This window comes from Pogona vitticeps, chromosome 2 (genome assembly GCF_051106095.1).
Source record: "Pogona vitticeps strain Pit_001003342236 chromosome 2, PviZW2.1, whole genome shotgun sequence".
Classification (NCBI taxonomy): Eukaryota; Metazoa; Chordata; class Lepidosauria; order Squamata; family Agamidae; genus Pogona; species Pogona vitticeps.
Window position 1 is genome coordinate 168,689,460 of NC_135784.1, and position 18,982 is coordinate 168,708,441.

General features: G+C 41.9%; 1 protein-coding gene across 9 annotated transcripts in view; it reads left to right on the forward strand.

Annotated features, from left to right (window-relative positions):
• The window catches only part of B4GALNT1 (beta-1,4-N-acetyl-galactosaminyltransferase 1), a 50,966-nt gene that overhangs the window by 12,615 nt on the left and 19,369 nt on the right, over nucleotides 1-18,982 (forward strand). For 2 of the 9 annotated variants that reach the window (XM_072991170.2, XM_078384685.1), the window contains exon 2: nucleotides 15,505-15,626. The exons of 5 other annotated variants lie outside the window; for them this stretch is intronic. The gene's annotated coding sequence lies outside the window, so the exon portion shown is untranslated. Of the gene's footprint in view, nucleotides 1-10; nucleotides 11,207-15,502; nucleotides 15,627-18,982 lie in introns of those variants that run through there. 2 more of the 9 variants (XM_072991171.2, XM_072991172.2) reach the window with 2 other exon arrangements.

The following is an 18,982-nucleotide window of genomic DNA, read 5'->3' on the forward strand; positions in this document are numbered from 1 at the left end:
GTGTGTTTTTGTTATGTTCCTGATTTGAGGTGACTGGAACTGGAGAACAGGAGAGAGGCAGAATGTTAAGTTATACATCTTGTCTGGGGGTGTCTGGGAAGGATATGAGGTGGCAATTTTTCAACTTCAATTTCCTACTGCTGTCTGTTTTTGTCTCTGCTAATTGATTCCTCATGTCACAAGAGGACCCACCGGCTCAATGTTCTCAGCACACTGGGCTGTTTCATATGGAGGGCTTGGTGTCATTATGAAACCACTGCTTTTCCAGTGTAAGCTACAATAGGGGCTTTTAATGGTTCTCTTACGTTCCAGTGTGTATTCTGTTCATACCAGTATGGCCAGAAAGAGTTGCATGGAGGAGTTGAGAACAGTTCTTTTTCTCATTTATTTTTCTGGTAATGTAGAATCACCATAATACCCCAAGGGCAATATTTTGGTCTTCAGAAGCTCTCTCTTCCAATTTTCATTTACAAAAATCGGTCAATCTGCTTCTGGAAGCATCAGTGAAAAGGGAGATCCCCTAAGAACCCTCCACATCATTTTTTTAAAAAAAGAGACAAAACCATTTGGGGACTTTCTATTTTTTTTTTTATCCCCCCCCCCCTTTTTAAATCAAAGCCAGCCATTTCTGGGCTGTTTGTGGGTTGCAGCAGATGTAGGTGCATAAATGTGATCCCCAATCTCCTTGAGATTGCCTACCACTGCTTTAGTGCATCTGTAGGCAATATCCATTTTTTGAAAAGAACTGCTGAATAACTCAGCGGCTTTGACATCTAGCTGCAGAGCGAGACATTGGGAGCTGATAACTCACTGCTATCTTGAGAGAGGCCAGACTCCATGATCCATAGCCTCCCTTCCAGCACCGCAGTTCAAAGATGATGATGAAAACTATGTAAAACAAAGCTGGAACTTAATATATGTTTGGGCCCAGAAAAAAACCAAAAGTTTAGGGCAAAACTTTTTATGTTGATTTTTTTTTCCTCTTCAGTGCTTACCGGAAACCTGAAAAATCTGAGACCCAAACGAGGTTAGAATCTCTGTCCTAAAAGGGGGGGGAGGGGTGGTTTTATGGGCTATTTTTTCTTTCTTCTGTATTTTGTTGTTGGATGTTAGGTGTTCTTGTATTTATATGTTTAAATAAACATCTTTTTAAAAAAGAGATGATAATGAAAAACAAGTATATTGCCCACAAAACAGGGCTAAGAGCTTCCTTTTGCCCCCTCTCTTTTTACCTCAATTTGGTTGTAGCTTTTGTGCAGTTTTATTCCTCAGTTCTGATTAACAGTGTTTCTAAACAACTTTTGCCTTTTCCCCCATTGGAAGTAAGTAAGTAAGTAAGTAAGCAAGCAAGCAAGCAAGCAAGCAAGCAAGCAAGCAAGCAAGGAAGAATAAATAAATAAATAAATAAATAAATAAATAAATAAATAAATAAATAAATAACAGAGTTTGTTGGTGGTGGTACTGGATTGCTTCCTTCCCCAGGAGAAACCAAGGGGGCATGTTTTCCCCCCTCTTTGTTAAGAAAAAAAAAACAAAGAGCAATAGCCTTAAAAGTAAATGGCATGCTATCAAGTAAATTCAGGCTTACAACAACCCCTTTCCAGGGCTTTCTAGGTAGAGCGTACTGTATACAGAGGTGGTTTGTCATTCCTCTCTTCTGGAGGCATCCTTGAACTATGGAGGTCACCCAGGGCCACCCAGATTGGATCTTTGTCCTGGAGCTACACCAGGGAATTGTATTAGAATATATAATTGTGCAATCCAACCTGTATGTCTGTGTATATATTTATATAAGAATGACTGACGTGTTATTTACATAATAGAATATTGCAACCAATCGATTACTTTCTGGTGTTAGCCAATGGGCGTCGAAGGGGTTAGCGGCCAGACAGAAGTAACAGGATCAAGCTTGTTCTGCTTATTCTGTTTGTCGGTTAGCCTGAAGTTTTTCTCTTGAGAAGTAGTGTTTTTCAGTTACACTGTCTGCTATTATAATGCTATTAAAGAAGTAGCTATGAAACTGTTATCAGTCTGTCAGGCACAAATCTATACCAAGTAACGTGTTCAAGTACTCTTAGTTATTTTTTTTCCAGCTTGTTAGTAAATATGGTTAAAGGTTTTCCCTGACTAAATGAACATTATTTCAACTGCTGGCACACACAGGTTCATACGTGTATACCAAGGGTAGGCTCCATCCACTGTGTGTGTAAACTCAGAAATTTCAGCAAATTGAACTTCCAACCTCTGGCTCCATAGCCAGCTTCCTAAGCTACTAAGCCTTCCAGAGAGCTATCTTTAAAAATAACAAACCGTAGTTCAGCTACACTCCTAAAGCATGTTCCTGTACCTCAGATCCACCATGACTTAGAAGAAAACATAAGATTTGTTTTCTTCCTGTTCAAGAGTAAAGTAAGCAATGAGTCGAAATGAATTAAATATCAGCCTGTTTTTTTAAAATTGTTTAATGACAGCATCACATAAGAAACCAGACGACAGACAAAAGAATAAAAACCTTATCTAAAATATATCTCAATCTTTTGCTGCTTTTTCTCCTGGGGTCCCTTCTAGTCACTTACACTCTTTGCACTGTCAAAAAAAAAGCTTACCAAGTCTGCTTCCCTGAAATATCTTGCAAGGAAGAAAAGCTAGCTTTTGACTTAGGTGTATCGTTTTTCTTGAGATCCTAGAGAAGGAAGTCCTGTAGATGTATTCCATCTTTAATTCTGTTGAAATCACACACTTAAAGGGCAAATTCGTAACACCCTAATCTCATCAGGGCAGCATACAGTAATAGGAAACCAAATATTGTGTAAAAAGATAATCAAATGACCACAAGACAGAGTTAGTTCTAGAAATTAAGCACATACACTCACCCACCCAACTTTTCTTTTACACACTTCCTCTTTATAAACATGCATCGGAGAAGCAGGACCAGCCACCCCATTAGCAAAGGAGAACTGCTCAGTATATCCAAATGTACTGAGCAGTACATTTGGATTTCATGCAGGAAGGAAGAGCAATGCTGCATAGTGGTACCTTAGCATAATTTTTGTGCCCAGTGTGTACCTCTTCAATACTTAGCTTCTGCCTGAGTACTTGAATATAATACATTTAGGATACAAGGTGGAAGACTACAAGTGCCAAATGGTAAAGGCGGGAGGGATATCACATAATTGTGACTCACATTGTGCTGTGGGTATTAAGATGCTGAAGAGAGGGACATGGCTTTGTCTAAATTTATCTCCTTCCACACATAGGTTGTCTTAAAGTTGTGTTTGTTTGACTTGGCCAGTTGGAGTTCTGAAGAGGTAAAGCCCCTTAATTGGGAGCCTCTGCCTATAAATCTGTTATTCTGGGGCTTTCTGCTGGATAAATATGCATGACATCTTTTCATATAGGCAGACTAGCCACACCTAGGAAAAAATAGAAAAGAAAGTCAATCCACAACAATGTAAGTGAAGGCTGAACCATAGCTGATTAAGTGTGTAGAGTAATGGAAGCTATCTGAATGTCCAAAAAAGTGTCCAAATAGAAATAACAACCAGAGGATACTCATTCAAATGTAAACAGTCCTGTGAGATCGTCAGACTTTTCCATGACAGGTGGTAAGTGTTCGACCAACCATAATGTCTTGTCAACAAAAAAGTAATGAAACTGTATGAGGATACACTGTCTCTCCGTTAACTTCACATCACTGAAGTATAATTTTAACAGTCCGTGAACATCTGCAAACATTTAGGATTTTTGTGGTTGCAAAAACAACATTAATGCAAATCATAACATCCGATTAAAAGGAAACACCACAGAGCACCACCACTTAACACAGCTGAAAAAGGCATTTGTCCGTTTTCTTATCACCAACATCTGGCTGAACTATCCAGCTTCTTCCTAAAAAGGCATTCTGGTATCCAGTCTTTCCAAACCATCCATTTTGGCTGAACCAAGCTAAAGTTTAAATCTAAGACAGACATACAGAGACTAAAGTGGTTTTCCACTATTTATATTATCTGGAACATTTTTGTCCTGATCAAACTCTACTCTCCCGAGCATCAAATTTACTAAGTTGCTGTGGTGCACAAGTCCCCCTAAGGGGCGCTTAACACTCAGTCAGAGAGTTTGATAGGCCACTTACCTACCACCTTTGCGCTGGGGCAAGTCCCAAGACCTCAGCAGTGTGTAGCGCACGCCCTTTGAGCAAATCTGACCTTAAAAGAACACTTTATGTTTACTCAGTACTTTGGAAGTACAGACACATGGGCTTTGTGTTTCCTTAGAACTCACAACAGCTCAGGTAGGACTCTTAAAGATAGCTAATTTAGGGCCCTCTCCACCTCCTGGATTTAGACAGACCCTGCTGTTCAAGAGACCAGTCCTTTTGTAGAATTTTATAATTAATTTTTATTAGAAAAAATAAAGTTTCATAGAATCAGTTTATATTGCACAAGCTTTAGCATAAAGAACATATTCAAAGATCATTGCCATTAGATAAAGTAACTATTTCCCATTAAAATAATAAACTAGTAAGCTAGGCTAAGGTGGGCTATAGTGGGTTAGCCCCACGTCTTTCTTTCTCTTTACTTACATCCTTTCTCAATCAAGTTCTTTTCTCTCCCATCATCATGGAATCGAAATCCAGAACAGAACAGAATTTCCAAATCTCCATTCAACACTTGCATAACCCATCGTCCATTTTACTACTCTCTCTGACTCCTCCCTTCTTGACATTTCTGGCTGTTAACCAATTAGCCTCAAGGGGTTTCTGCTCCCTGATTCCCATGAGAGTCCAGGTGTTTTATCTCTTCTTCAATTAGCTCAGCATGTTGAGTCTTCCACGGGCCTCTTGATTCAACCTTCAGCAATATCTTGAACCATGCTGTACCAATCTTCAGAAGAACACTCTCATAGCACTTAGAAAAACACATTCCAATGTCTTTCAAATCATCTTCACACAGAACCTGTCTGACTCCATCTTACATTTCTCTGACTACATATCCCATCATCATGACAGTTGCAACAAATATTTATAAAGAACTAGCACAGATTTATATTTTTCAAATGTTTCAGTTAACGGAATAGGAGATGGTGAAGGACTGATGGCCAATAAATAGAAACAAAAAAAATGCTAAAATTGGAAGTATTGTGATTCAGAACTGGTAGGCAAATAATAATTAATTTGCAATATAGACAACATTACACATTGTCTTTCATCATCATCATTATCATCATCATCTTGGAACTACAGAGCTGGAAGGGACTTTATGGATCATTGAGTCCAGCCACTGTCAAGGAGGCCAAGAGGAGAATCAAACTCCCAACGTCTGGCTCTGCAACCAGAGACCTCAACCACTGAGCTATCCAGTCCTTCTGCCCTGATGAGGCAGTTTAATATATAAATCCCACAGTCAACCCATTTCAACTGTTAAAAGGGCTGCCTCTCTATTTTCAAATCTGGGTTACCCGTAATGTTTATTTAAGATGAACATAGGGCTGCAGTGTAACGTATGAGAAACTATACTCCAAGCCTCTCTAACCACTGAAATGACAGTGCAAATTTATAGGGACAGATCATAATATCCTCCTCTTAGGTAAGGGTGCAAGGTAGGTAGGAGTAGACTCTAAAATGGCCTCTGAAGGGTCAGTATATGGAATGGGGGTTGCTCTTCTTGGACTGCCGATGCTGGAGAAGATATCTGACAGTGGGAGATTGGAATGGTATGTGTGCACCATTCAGCTTGCTCTTAATTTCCTACTCTGGAGTGCACCTACACAGTTACATCAATTTGATACCAGTTTTACAGGTACCAGTAAATCCCTGTGGAATGCTGGGATTTTTAGTTTGATGCAGGATTTAGAATTATCTTCTAGAGAGCTTTCTAATACATTCTTCTGAATCACAGCAGAGAATTCTAAGTCTCTCACCAAGCTACGTGTCCCAAAATTCCATAGGATGGTGCCAAGTCAATATAAACAGCATCATACTGCTATAACTATGAGATGTAGATCATAGTCCTTGCCTGCCATCTTTTAAGTGTAGTGAGGACATTGTGTTGTTGCCCTATTGAAGTGAGATTTAACTGTCAATTTGGTCCGTCTCTGTACATTAAAGAGGAGTTTTATGGGTTTTTTGCAAATTTGTGTACACCACGAATTGTAGAAACAACCTCAAACCTGTCATTGATAAATCACTAAATGCCACAAGTTCATGTCTTTATGCTTCAATACCAATTGTCGCTATATCTCTCTGAAACTTTTGTTCTTGGCTTTCCTGGGATCCTTCACCCTGGAAACTGACTCTCTCTCTCTATCCAGGTTTAATTTCTATATTGTTAGAAGATCTGCTTTCTACAGATTACTAGACGGACCTGGCATGTCAACAGGATTTTTCACTGCAACAATTTTTCCAAACTAAGCCACTTCTGTCATTGGTCAGCATAGCTAATCCATATATTCTACTGCTTCTCCAGCTTCTTGGAAACCTCTTTTCTGGAATCAGTATTTTCAGATTCTCTGGACAGCAGCCTAAGAATGTATGAAATTTGCCAGTAGTGCCTTGCCTTCAGTCCAGCCGACTTGGAGGTGAGCATGTAGGAGTAAAAGTTTCCCAGATCAACAACAAACGTCTTTGAAAGCAGACATGTTTTGCGCCAAACACAAGCCAGTAACAATGCCTCTGTCCATCAGTGTCCTTCAGTGTGAACCAGGTATTGTTTCTCCCTCGCCATCCCAGACCCCTTCATACAGCTACCTTTCCTGACTCTTATATGGATTGTGAGAAAGTTCCCAGAATCTCTCAGCCAGTCGGGCTAGTGGCAGTATCTAAGCTGCTTATGCTGTGGTTCAAGCAAAGGGGTTGTTAGAAGGTACTTAATTAGTGGTGGTCTCGGAGTCAACTGGGAAGGCCAGATTGAACCTCTAAGATCACTAGTTGTTATTCCTTAGCGTGGGGTAATCAGCATGATTTGAGTTTTGCTCAAACCAGTGTGACTCTGAATAGGTTCTTCCTGATGGAACGGAACTGAAACTGCAGCATTCTCAGGCAACAAGGGAATTGATGCACGTGGGTGGCTTTATTTCGTTGATTCACCACCATTGTCTTTTTCCCTGTTCCTCATTTACTGGGAAAGGGAGAGCATTTCTTGGAATAAAGTTTCCCTTTCCTGATTGTGTAACTCTTTCTGGTCCAGAAAGCAAATTACTTTTTAAACAAGTGACATATTTTTTCCCCACGTGTGATACTGAAGGAGTGAGGCTGGCTTACATATCCTGTCAGTAGCTTTTGAAAGTCTTTACAAGAGCCATTAGAAGTTGTTGCCCTATGACATTGTATAGGATCAAGTATAATATCCCTCAGGCCTGGGGTAAAGGCAATGGCATACAATGTCAGTAAAACCTGCCCTTCTGAGTGGGGAAAAATTAGGGATGAAGGAAGGGTTTCAGTCTGAAAGACGTAATGAAAAGCTTAAAATATTGGCTGTTACATTTTTCAGGGGTTGTTTTTAAGTTTCACTGGTGTAGGGAGTGACCCTGGTTTTGCATATGAACTAATGAGAACTATTCATCATCAGTATTCATCAGATTACACTATACAGTATTTCACCATCCTATCATTCGCTTTAGGTGCAATATAGCTTCCATGGCCAGTGGCAATCATTTAAAGCTTATAAACATAAAGCAGCTCACTTACCGTATATTCTCAGTTTGATTCAGTAAAACACAATGCTGTGAGGATTCACTATTACAGGTACTGTACATTAATAGGTAAGAGATGTAATTGCTTTTTATTTGTTTTTTTCCACCTGATTGTGTGGCCAATAAGAATAGGTTTGCTGTAGAATTAATTGATTTTCTATGAAAATGAGGTTGCATGTAGGCTCCTGTTTCCAACTGGTGAATTTTTCTGAATAATATGACAAATTAATGCAAAAATTCTTCCCTGGAGGTAGGTTCTGGTTTGTTCGTTTGCTTTAAATGTTTTAAGAGATGGACTGTTTTATGATACGCGTTGACACATATATTTGTGTGTTCCCAGCCAGCTCCTGAAATAAGAATTCTATTCTGAAAAGAGTTGACTGTGAAAAACAACACTTTGTGAGATTTTCTGAAAAAAATTTAAGCGATTATCGGACTGTGGTTCCTGTTGTCTTGTCTCTTGCTGTTAACGATGTAGCTTAGGGCTATTGGGCATTAGAGGCCAAGTAAATGAGAAATCATAGTTTTTCCTCCCTTGCTTAAGGACTTTCTTGCATTGGCTCTGATATGACAGCTATGCAGTAGGTGAGAATGAGCTTCACAATGTTGAAGTAGACTACCCATAAAGATTACAGAGAATTGATAAAGCTTTTAGGGGTAAGAAGAATACATAGGGGAAGGAAATACTTCTATGATAACAGCAAGTGAAATGTACAGTTTTAACGTAAATTCATTTCTCTCTTCCTAGAATAGATTTGATAGATTCTGTCTAGTATCTAGGGACGTGGTGGCGCTGCAAGTTAAACTGCAGAAGCCTCTGTGCTGCAAGGTCAAAAGACCTGCAGTCGTAAGATCGAATCCACGCGACGGAGTGAGCCCCGTTGCTTCTCCCAGCTCCCGCCAACCTAGCGGTTCGAAAGCATGCAAAATGCAAAAATGCGAGTAGATAAAATAGGTACCAACACGGTGGGAAGGTAACGGCATTCCATGTCTAGTCGTGCTGGCCACGTGACCACGGAAGATTGTCTTCGGACAAACGCTAGCTCTATGGGTTCGAAACGACGATGACCACCGCCCCCTAGAGTCGAACACGACTGGACAAAAATTGTCAAGGGGAATCTTTACCTTTACTTTTACCTATCTAGTAACTAAGTCCGTACCAAGGTGTTTTGCTACCTGACACAAATCAGCAAAATCAAGCCACCAGCATGTACTCTGAGGGATTTTAGCATCTGAGGCAGGAAAAGCCCACCAGTTTTTCTCCCAGTAAAAAATGCAGTAATAATTATTCAAATAACAAAGACCTTGTTATCCTTTTGTGATGCCCTGATACTTTTGGCGGCTATTTTACTCAGTCTAGTGATAGGCCGATGCTCTCATCGGTTGATTTGATTTACCATGTTCAATTTACTATGTGTGGAAGAACAGTTTGGTTTATGCAACTGGTGGCACAACAGACACCTCAAAAATGGAGAAAACTGTGTACGTCACTGCCTTGCAGCATACAGTAAACAGATCAAGATGCCACTCTTGGATTTCTGGGCCCTGGATCTTCAAGCCAGCAAAAATTGCTTGAGGAGTTTGTCTCCCTAGAAAGAAAAAGAAACTTTGGCTAGTCTGAAAACAAAAAAGAGTCCTATGGTATCTTTTAAAAAGGGTAAAGTTCATTTGGCTGAGGTACAGAAGGCCTGAGGCTGCTCTCTTGGAGTAGCCATGACTTAGTTAGGGGGGAAAGGAGAGACAAAAAAAATGTAAGATAAAACATATCAAGATTATGGCAATGGAATTTGTGATGAGTCAGACACTTAGAGTGGCTTGAGGCCAAATCAGAAAATGTGAAATCTGTTCTCACCACATCCCCACAATTCCTAGTTCTAAACAGTTGGAGGAGATCTTGTGTGAGGTTACAGCTATAGTATCAGGGAGTAGCAGTTATCTCTTTCCTCTGTCTATTATGCTCTTGATTCAAATTTCCCCCTTCCCCACCATGAAACTTTTTATCATATAGGGGGGAAAATCCAACTAACATGAAGGTACTTGTAAATTTGTTTCCCATGTGGCAGTTTAAAGGCCAAAGGAAGAGCAATGCAGACTAAGGAAAGGTGGGGCAAGTTTGATGGCCCTCCTGCAGCCTCTACTCATTACGTTTTGGAAAACTGAAAAGGATTTTCTCATATTCCTCTTGGTTTTGCCTTCAGTAGCCTTGTTTTTCCACTTACTGAGACTTCAGATGGGGTGGGACGTGACCTCTGTCAGGCTAAAGTATCCAGCTGGTATATTGCATTCTGCTCAGTGTGTTAAAAGTTACACCATTTTGTGCCAGTAGTGCTTAACTAGAATGATAGCAGGGGCTTTTTTGAGATCATTCTATATAGATAGTGTGGAAGCGTCTGTACTGAGGTCGGGTCTGTTGCATGTTTTCTTTAAATTCCAGCTCGGTCTGGGAGTGGGCAAAGCAGTGGTTATTGAATACTGCTTCTCCGGCTCCTTTAAAGACATTTGCCTCCCTGCTTGCTTGCTTTTCCAGCTGTGTTTTGCTGTAAAATCAGATATGACACTAATGGAAACCTAGGCTTACGACCAGCTGGCCACCTTGCACTGTCGATGCTGGTGCTCTGCTCATGACTGCAGCTGATCAGATTCACGCCCTGTCGGTTTTGGGTTGCACCCGGTGACCACTCTTGTGAAGAGAAGATCCTTGCACCAAGGATCTCCCTGCCAGGCCTTGCAGTTGTAGCAACAACCGAGCAGTCCTTGGCTAGAATTTTCAAGAGTTGCAAGGACAGGGTGCAGGACAGGTAGTCAAGGATGAACCTAACATTCAGCATCAGTTTGGATTTCCTCTTTGTCGCATGTTGTTGTTATTTAGCTGTTACGTCGTATCACGGATTGCTGCCTTGTCGTGGCGAAGGGGCTTGAGTAAATCAGAGAGGCTATGGGCTATGCCGTGCAGAAACACCCAAGACAGACAGGTCATAGCGGAGAGTTTTGACTAAATGTGATCCACCTGGAGGAGGAACTGGCAAGCCACTCCAGTATCTTTGCCAAGAACGCCCCATGAACAGAAACAAAAGGCCTTATCGCATGACTGAAGCCCAAATCTGGATATCAAGCATGTGTGTCACAGGGGTGGGGTGGAGGAAATTAGCTTAGAGAGCTTCACTGTGTAGCTGCCCTGCGGCAGTTCACATAAGGGGCAAGGGTTCCCGTGGAGTTTTCCACTATTGTGGAGAAAGGAGCACTTTGGCATGTACAGTGCCCGTTGATAGAAATGGGCTGAAGCTAATGGAGAGAGCCTGCTGCAGACACTTTTCCCCTCCCACCTCTTCCCAAGCGGATCTTTAGATGATCAAGAAACAGAGCCCATGAGACATCTGTCCGCTCATGTTGGGAAATGTTGCAGTCTAAAGGATGGCAAGCAAGGCTTTGTTGACCAAATGAACTAAATTTCAGCAATCTAGAGCTCTAGATATTGTTGCCGAGCAGAACTTCAGTGTGTATGAATTACATGAACTGAGTAAGCCTGCATAATTTCATATATTTTGCTTCATTTATGATACAGTTTTTAGGACTTCTGCATTGTCAGCTCTTACCGAAATTCTACCTTCTGAATCTGAATATCTTAATTAATCAAATTAATTCATCAAATTATCTGTATGATATATGGGGGTTCATGATCTTACTCTCTTTTTTTTTGTAAAAGTGGGAGAATTCATACTGAGGTAGTAGAGAAAGGGTCTAACCTTTCTCCTCTTCCATGACCCCAAAGCTGCTATTAACCCTAGTGGGGATATGCAGGGAACCTTACATTTGCAAAGGAATGTATGCCTGTGCATTTTAGACCTTAGAAAATTTATTTTTGCCAACTGTAGCAAACAGAACCTCATCTAGGGATGGTGACATTTGTAATAAAAAAGCAAACTAGCTTCTCCAGTCTCTGTTACAGTATATTCAAAATTACTACTGCAAGATATTCTCTATTTGGATGCTCATTTTGGTTAGATGTCTTGCGGCTGTTCTCTCTCCCTGATTTTATGGCTTGACGATGTTCAGGAAAATTAGGACATGTGTCCTTCATAACATACCTGCTTCTACACTGATCTTGCTGTCCATGTGATTCAAGTTTTGTTTCAATTAGAACAGTAACAACATATGTGAGTTTCTGTGGTTTTTTTAAATCCCCTTCTGAGGTGTGGTTTATTTTTTAGTGTGATTTGTTCAGGGGATGGGGTGGAGAAGAGAATTTATCTCTGAGGCATTTCCCAGAGAAAGATCATTTCCATGGTCAGTTTCTAGGTTGGAAGCATTCAATTACACTTTCAATTAATTTAGAAAAAAGCTTCAGAAGACACGTTCCAGTGGAGAAGTTGGATTTCGTTCATTTTTTTAAAAAGAATTTTTAAATTTATATTAAAGAATATATTGCAGAGAAGCTTTTAATATCAGGTTTGGATGTCACTCCCAGTAAGCCACATGATTCTTTATTACCAAATGGGAGAAATAGGGAGCTGAATTTTCTTCCATCTGGAGGAATTCCCAGTTGAATTTGAGATCTTTCCAGTAAAGACAGCAGAGAGTCCTCTGGCACTTGAAAAGTTTAGCAGTTTTATTGCAGCCCTATCAATGTTCTTGGATAGGACTGGTGAGGTTATTACATAGGAAAAAAGAGAATCTGGTGTGCAACCAGATGCAAAAAGCCCAATTTGCAAAGATCACCAGAAGTATCATTCAAGACAGCAGCATTTGGTGGTGTCACAAGCATCCCAGTTTTGCTGTTAATTCCTACCTGCCGTGCAAACTCCCCAATCTGTTATCCTCCAGATGTTTTGCATGCAGAAATCCAAGCATTCCTGACCATTGGTCACGCTGGCTAAAGATGCTGGCAGCTGAGGTCTAAAACATCTGGAGAGGACCCGGCTGGAGAAAGCTTCTACTGTTGTGGGGCAGGAAACTCCAATTACATGTCTTGCTGAAACAGATGGGAGAGTGCTACGCAGTTGTATGTGATACCACTTCAATAGCCATTGCTCTGTTTCATAAAACAGATTTTAATCTGGTGGGGCACGTAGACATCTCTTGTCATAGAATCATTGAGCTGGAAGGGGCCTATAAGACAATCTAGTCTAACTCCCTGCTCAGTGTAGGAATCCCCTTGCTCAGTGCCGTAGTTCATGTTCCTAGAATGCATGAGGGGCTTTCTAACTGAGAACTCTTGTGTACCTGACCAAACAACCGACCCCCAGCATTCTGTAGGATAGAGCCCAGACATTTAAAGTGGTATCACACTGCTGTGCTGTAACTCTGTAGTGTAGATACACCCTGAATCAAACAGCCTAGGTTCAGATTGAGCTGTTTCATGTCGTAGTCTCCTTTTGTAATTCATCTAGTGACAAAACAGCAATTCCTTGTTCAACAGTAAAAGTGCTTCCACTTACAAGTTCTTCCCACTGAATTCTGAAGGTTTCAACGTCTCGTGTCAAATTCACATTTGTTTATTGTTTTGCCTAGAAAAGAATTGAGGAATGTGTGTCCCGCCAGCTGCTGTTCCATTGCACTCTTGTCAGCCCCAGCCAGCATAACTGGTGCTAAGGAATTATGTGACTTGCATTGACATGTAGAAGCCCACAACTTCCATGTCTCTAGGCTAGAGAGTGGCCTGTTGAACAGAGGAAAAACATATCACATACTGCACAATGCCCAGGGAAATGATCCTTTGATTATGCCGTCCACAGGGTTGTTGCCTGAGAGGATATGGGGATAGAACTAGCATGGGATTACATGTAAGAAACACTTGATGTCAAATCTTTCAACTGTTAGTTCATGTTGAAGCGGGAACAAATGCAACTGAATTGAGGAATTGGTTAAAGACAATAGACCTTGTAGTGTGTTCTGGGTGGAAGCTAGCAGCCCACAAAAATATGTAGGAGTTCAGTGGGTTTTATACTGTAGAACATGATAGTATTTGCAGGTCTGCTGTGTAAGGTGCACAACCTTGTCTAGAAAGTCAAGCGGCTACATCAGGTCATCTAGTTTCAAGTGGGCAGGTTATTTGAAGTAGTGGGGAGAATTTCTTAGGGGCCCGCTGGCCAGATGAGGGTGGTCATCGGTGCATCTTGAAGGACAATTTGGAGGATAAGAGCCAGGGAAACATTTAAAAAAACTTCCAGAAGGGTAGCTCTGTTGCAGCCAAAGCAACTAAGTCATGGGGCACTTTTCAGGCTGGCCCTAGCCATTTCCTCTTTGAGGCAAAGCACAAGAAAGCAATGAGATCCTGTTCCCCATTGCAGCATGAGCAAGGTCCAGCTGTAGGCAACGTGTATCCTGTATAATTAAATTGTCACTTGTAAACCCAGAGAGTGTTTTAAGCACTATGGGTTGGTATAGAAGCAGCACGCTTTGCTTTGCTTCTTCGATTGAGTTGTTCTACGACTGATCACCACGACATTTTTTTTAAATCCACATTTAAAAATAATGTGGATTAAAATTGCTTCTGGGGCACCTCTGGTATTAGGAACCCTGAAGCTTAAGCTTTGTTAGTTCCATAGAAGAGCCACCCCTGCCCAGAAGGTAGAATATTGGCCCCGGAATCTACTGAATGCCTCTTCCACCCTATACAGAAGCTAACTACAATGGGATCTGTATGTTCTTCAGCACTGGGACCCCCTTCTCCACCAAATCTGAAGGCAACAGATTAGCTGGGTTGGGTACAGGGGACAGCAGGGCTGGCAGCAAGGCACACAGCTTGCACCCTCAGTTCCTTGTTTCTTCCTCCCAACATCTCCTGCCGGATGAGATTGTCTATCTCCAGCTATTAGTGAGGTCAGTCCTGGTGCCTTAAAGACTAGCATGTATGTTATGCAATTAACATGAAGATGCAAGATTATCCTCATCCCCAGTCATATCAGATTAGTGCAGGCCAGAAAGTGGGAGGAGAGAGAAAAAAATGTGTCAACCAGTGATGCAGCATAGCTGTTCCCAATCTTGGACCACCCAGGTGTGCTTGGACTGCAACTCCCAGAAACTCCAGGCAGCACTGTTGGTGGTGAAGGCTTCTGGGAACTGCAGTCCAAGAACACCTGGGTTACCCAAAGTTGGAAACCACTGTGCTGCAGCATCATTGCAGGCAATATATCTTTCAGCTCGTAGTCACCATTAATGGGAAAATTGAACTTCAGCAGACATTGGTCGGGGTTTCTGGATGTTGCAGTCCAAGAACACCTGGGTAACCCAAGTTTGGTTACCCGGTCTAGGCTATTGGAAAGAACTGGACTTTCCTGTATGTGCCTTCTCAGTTCTTAACAGCTTCAGTGGAAGGTCTTCTTTGGCCATGGGGACATGAGAGAGGACCTTCATTGTGGCTGCTTTCAAGTTGTAGAATGTTATCACTTGGAAGGTTAAGTTGGCCCCCTCCTTTTTATCCTTTTGTCAGCCATTTAGGCAGACTTTTAATAACTGAGCCCCCCCCCCCCCGGGTGCTAGGCTTATATTCCTTTTAAGTGTGCTTCAAAAAATTTTCAGTGCTTGGACAACCTTTTAAATTATTATTACATGTTTAAATTCTTTTAATTTTGTGGTTTATTGTGTTTTTAGCCTGACTTGTTTTAGTCATTATGAGCGGCGTTGGGCCCCCTCACCAGAAGAAAGATGATCTAGAAATGAAAGAAATAATAAGTAAATACTAGGATGAAAAATTAGGATTCCGCCCTTTGGTTTTGGGATATGAGTGGGGGCTTAATTTATTATTTTAAAGGAGTCTGAGAACACTGGGCTGAATTTGGACCATGTCCTGATCTAGAACTTGTTTTTCATTTAGAGCTTTTCTTTCTGGAACATGTGAAGTCATGATGGAATAAACAGTGCCTTTGATCATGTGCAGAATGCTCTTTCCTTCACTTTTCCAGTAACTACAATTGACCCCACACACATCTGAAACTGAGGTAAAGGTTTCTAGGGAAGGTGGTGTGATGTTCTCTGCCTCTCGTGTGGGGAAAAGGTGGCTGCAAGAACAATGCATGTTATTGCTATGGGGGCCCCTTCCACCTTGCCCGCTCTTCCTTGTTGCCTATCATCTTGAGCTGGCCATGGGGAAATAAGCTGCTGTTTCTGAGCTGCTATTCACAGCCATCTCCATCAGGATTCATAAGAAGAGGTTAAAGTTCTGATTCCACTGCAGCAACCTCGAGAAGGAAATGGCCATCTTGGGTTAATTTTAGGTTAAAAGGTTCCCACCAGCCCAGCAATCCTGGTCAAAACCACTTGAGTAATATGGTTGGGGAAGGAGGCCCACCACAGCAGGGCCAGCTTCCTGTTCTTTGTATATAATCATCAGATAACTTCTTCCTAAGTTTCTCACGAACAGTTGGACAAACTGAATGCAGGTACATCACTCTTAACACACTCTTCATCCTGACAGTGTCATCGAAGCAACCAATTATGACTTTGACCCAACTCCGGCAGGCAGTGCGAAGACAGGAGGGCCTGGCGTGCTCTGGTCCATGGGGTCACGAAGAGTCAGACACGACTAAACGACTAAACAACAACAATCCTGTCAAAAGGAAATGGCCAAATAAAGCTCTAGTGCAGAGTCTCTCTCATAGTTCTAGCTGCACTTTGGTAGCTGTACAAGGGTGAAGGAGGGAGCATCTTCAACAAGGTTTCAACACCATTATGTTTTTAGACGTAGCTGTGGTTTTTTTAGAAGTTGCCCACATCTCTCCTTGGCTTCCTAACACTCAGTTCCTCTACGTCTTTCTCCTCTCACTTCATTGCATTTAATTGCTATTTGCTCATCCTCTTGCTTTTAAAGAAGGAGTAGGAAGAGTATAGCTGTCCATATACCACTGGCCTGCAGCTCCCATCAACCCCATCCTGGTGTGGAATGTTGGGATTGCAGTCCAACATCTTCTGGAGGGCTGTACACTTCTGACCCTTGTCAACAGTGTAGCAAGCCAGGGGAATTCCTTGCACCATTTGACTGTCCCTGTCATGAGTTCAGCTGAAGAAGACCTGGAATCGGAGGAGTCAATTACAGCTGAGGGAAATGCAGAGCAATTAATGGAAGGGGAGGGCTCCTCCGGCATCACAGACAGCTGAATCCCCTCCAGATTCTCCTCCCCCACTAGCCAGAGTTAGAGATAAGCTTCGGCAGAGACTTAGCTCACATGTGAACTTCAGATCTCACAGAGATCTGAAGCTCACATGCATGCTTTCTCATAGGAACATCAGGTCAACTATCCCAGAGTTTTAGCAGGATGTTTCTAGGAATGAGATGATTGTTACTTCTATATAACTTGTACTCGGAGGTCTGGAAATTCCCTGGCTTGCGTCCACACTCCTGTTTATCCTAAACGTTCCTCTCCTGACCCCTGGCTCGGACTACAGTTTGTGTTTTGGTTTTGATGATTCAACATCTGTTTTGATATCCTGGACTTCTGACCTTGGACTGGCTTATCAGACTTTCGCCTGCTGAATCCCCCGAGAATGTGACAGCCAGGTTTTCTACTCCATTAGATATCTTTAGACCTGTAGATCTCTATAGTTTGTGGCATTGCTTTGACTTTGTTCTTGGGGCAACGGCTTTGGTGCTGGAAACTACTTTTGCCAGTAGATTATATACCCTGTTTTCCCCAAAAATAAGACCTAACCTGAAAATAAGCCCTAGTATGATTTTTCAGGATGCTCATAATATAAGTGCTACCCCAAAACTAAGCCCCAGTTAAGTGAAATCCCACCTTCCACCATTGTGCAGCAACCAAAAGATGACATGACTTTATTTGAATAAATGTAGATTGTTGTACATGAAAAAAATAAAACATCCCTTGAAAATAAGCCCTAATCCATGCTTTGGAGCAAAAATTAATGTAATACCCAGTCTTATTTTCAGGGAAACATAGTATGTGTGAGGTCAGAGGAACATTCATGATGTCTTCATTCAGCTGTCATCACATAGCATTTCAGTGACAAGTCCCCCTTCCCCTAGACTTCTAGAGGTCCCATTGGCTATTCTTTCATTCCCAAACCATCCCCCCTCACTTTTTTGGGGGAGGAGAATGGCCACAAAAATCTGAAGGAATATGACAATGTATTCTCGAAGGCTTTCATGGCCAGGATCCAATGGTTATTGTAGTTTTTCAGGCTGTTTGGCCATGTTCTGGAGGTTTTTCTAACATTTCACCAGTCTCTGTGGCTGGCATCTTCAGAGGACTGGAGTCAGAACTCTGTGTTCTGGTGTAGTGTGTGGGATAGTTGAGTATGTGTAGCTGTGGGGTCAGCTTTTTGTCCTTTTCAGGAGATTGGGTGATTATGGTGATCAAGGTGACAATGTTCTCCAGGTCATCAGCAGCTGCCCACCACAGTCAGTGGTGTAGAGTTTTATATGCTACATATCCTAGGGCTGAAAGATACTGTGGGGGTGAGGAGAGAGGAATTGATTCTCCTACCTGAAAAATTGATGTGCGTTGTAAATATGTTTACTCTGTGTCATTCAGTGCATTGCAGTGTAGCCTGCAATGCTTGTCTTTCATCATACTACAGGCTAAAACAAACTTCTCCTTTCACCAGCATCTAGCATGCCAATCTGTTAATCCATCCAGCTTTGTAGTTGATGCAGCAGGAGGTTGTTTTCCTTCATGACTCACTCACCTTGACAGCAGCAGTATCAAGAACAAAGAGGTGGGGGGAAAGCTGGCCTGAAAGGAAAGGGAGCAGAGCTTGCTACACCAGTATGAGGTAGGAAGGAAGGGCTGAGGAGCCACAGCTCAGGTGGTAGAATATGCCTTTTGAGTGTCTCCAGTCTGGTCTCTTCCATTTTAAGTATTAAGTGCCTTCCACAGGAAAACGATTGCACGGTATATAACGGGAAAGGCTCTTGATCTGATGAGATCTTGAAGCACGGTTGCCAGAAGAGACAACGGAGGGGTAGATAGGCAAAAGGTCTGACATGGTGAAAGGCAGCTCTGCTGTTCCTAAGGTGGGGAAAGGGTATTGTTACAATGACACCAAGCAAATGGTCCATTTTGATGTGGAGCCATGGGATGGCAATGCAGTCCCCACCTTAAAACTGGGTGGATGGGTGAGGTTAATTAAATCTGCTCATTAGCTTTTGAAAGATTAAGTAGCAGTGGATGGTGCCAGACAGTATATTTGGGATGATGAAGAAAACAAAATTTTCCTGTCCTCAGAAAGATCTACTGACTGACTGACTGACTGATTAATTGATTGATTGCACTTATAAGCTGCCCATCTAGGCATAGTCTACTCTACCAGGGAAGGCTGAGGGTAGACCAAAATTAAA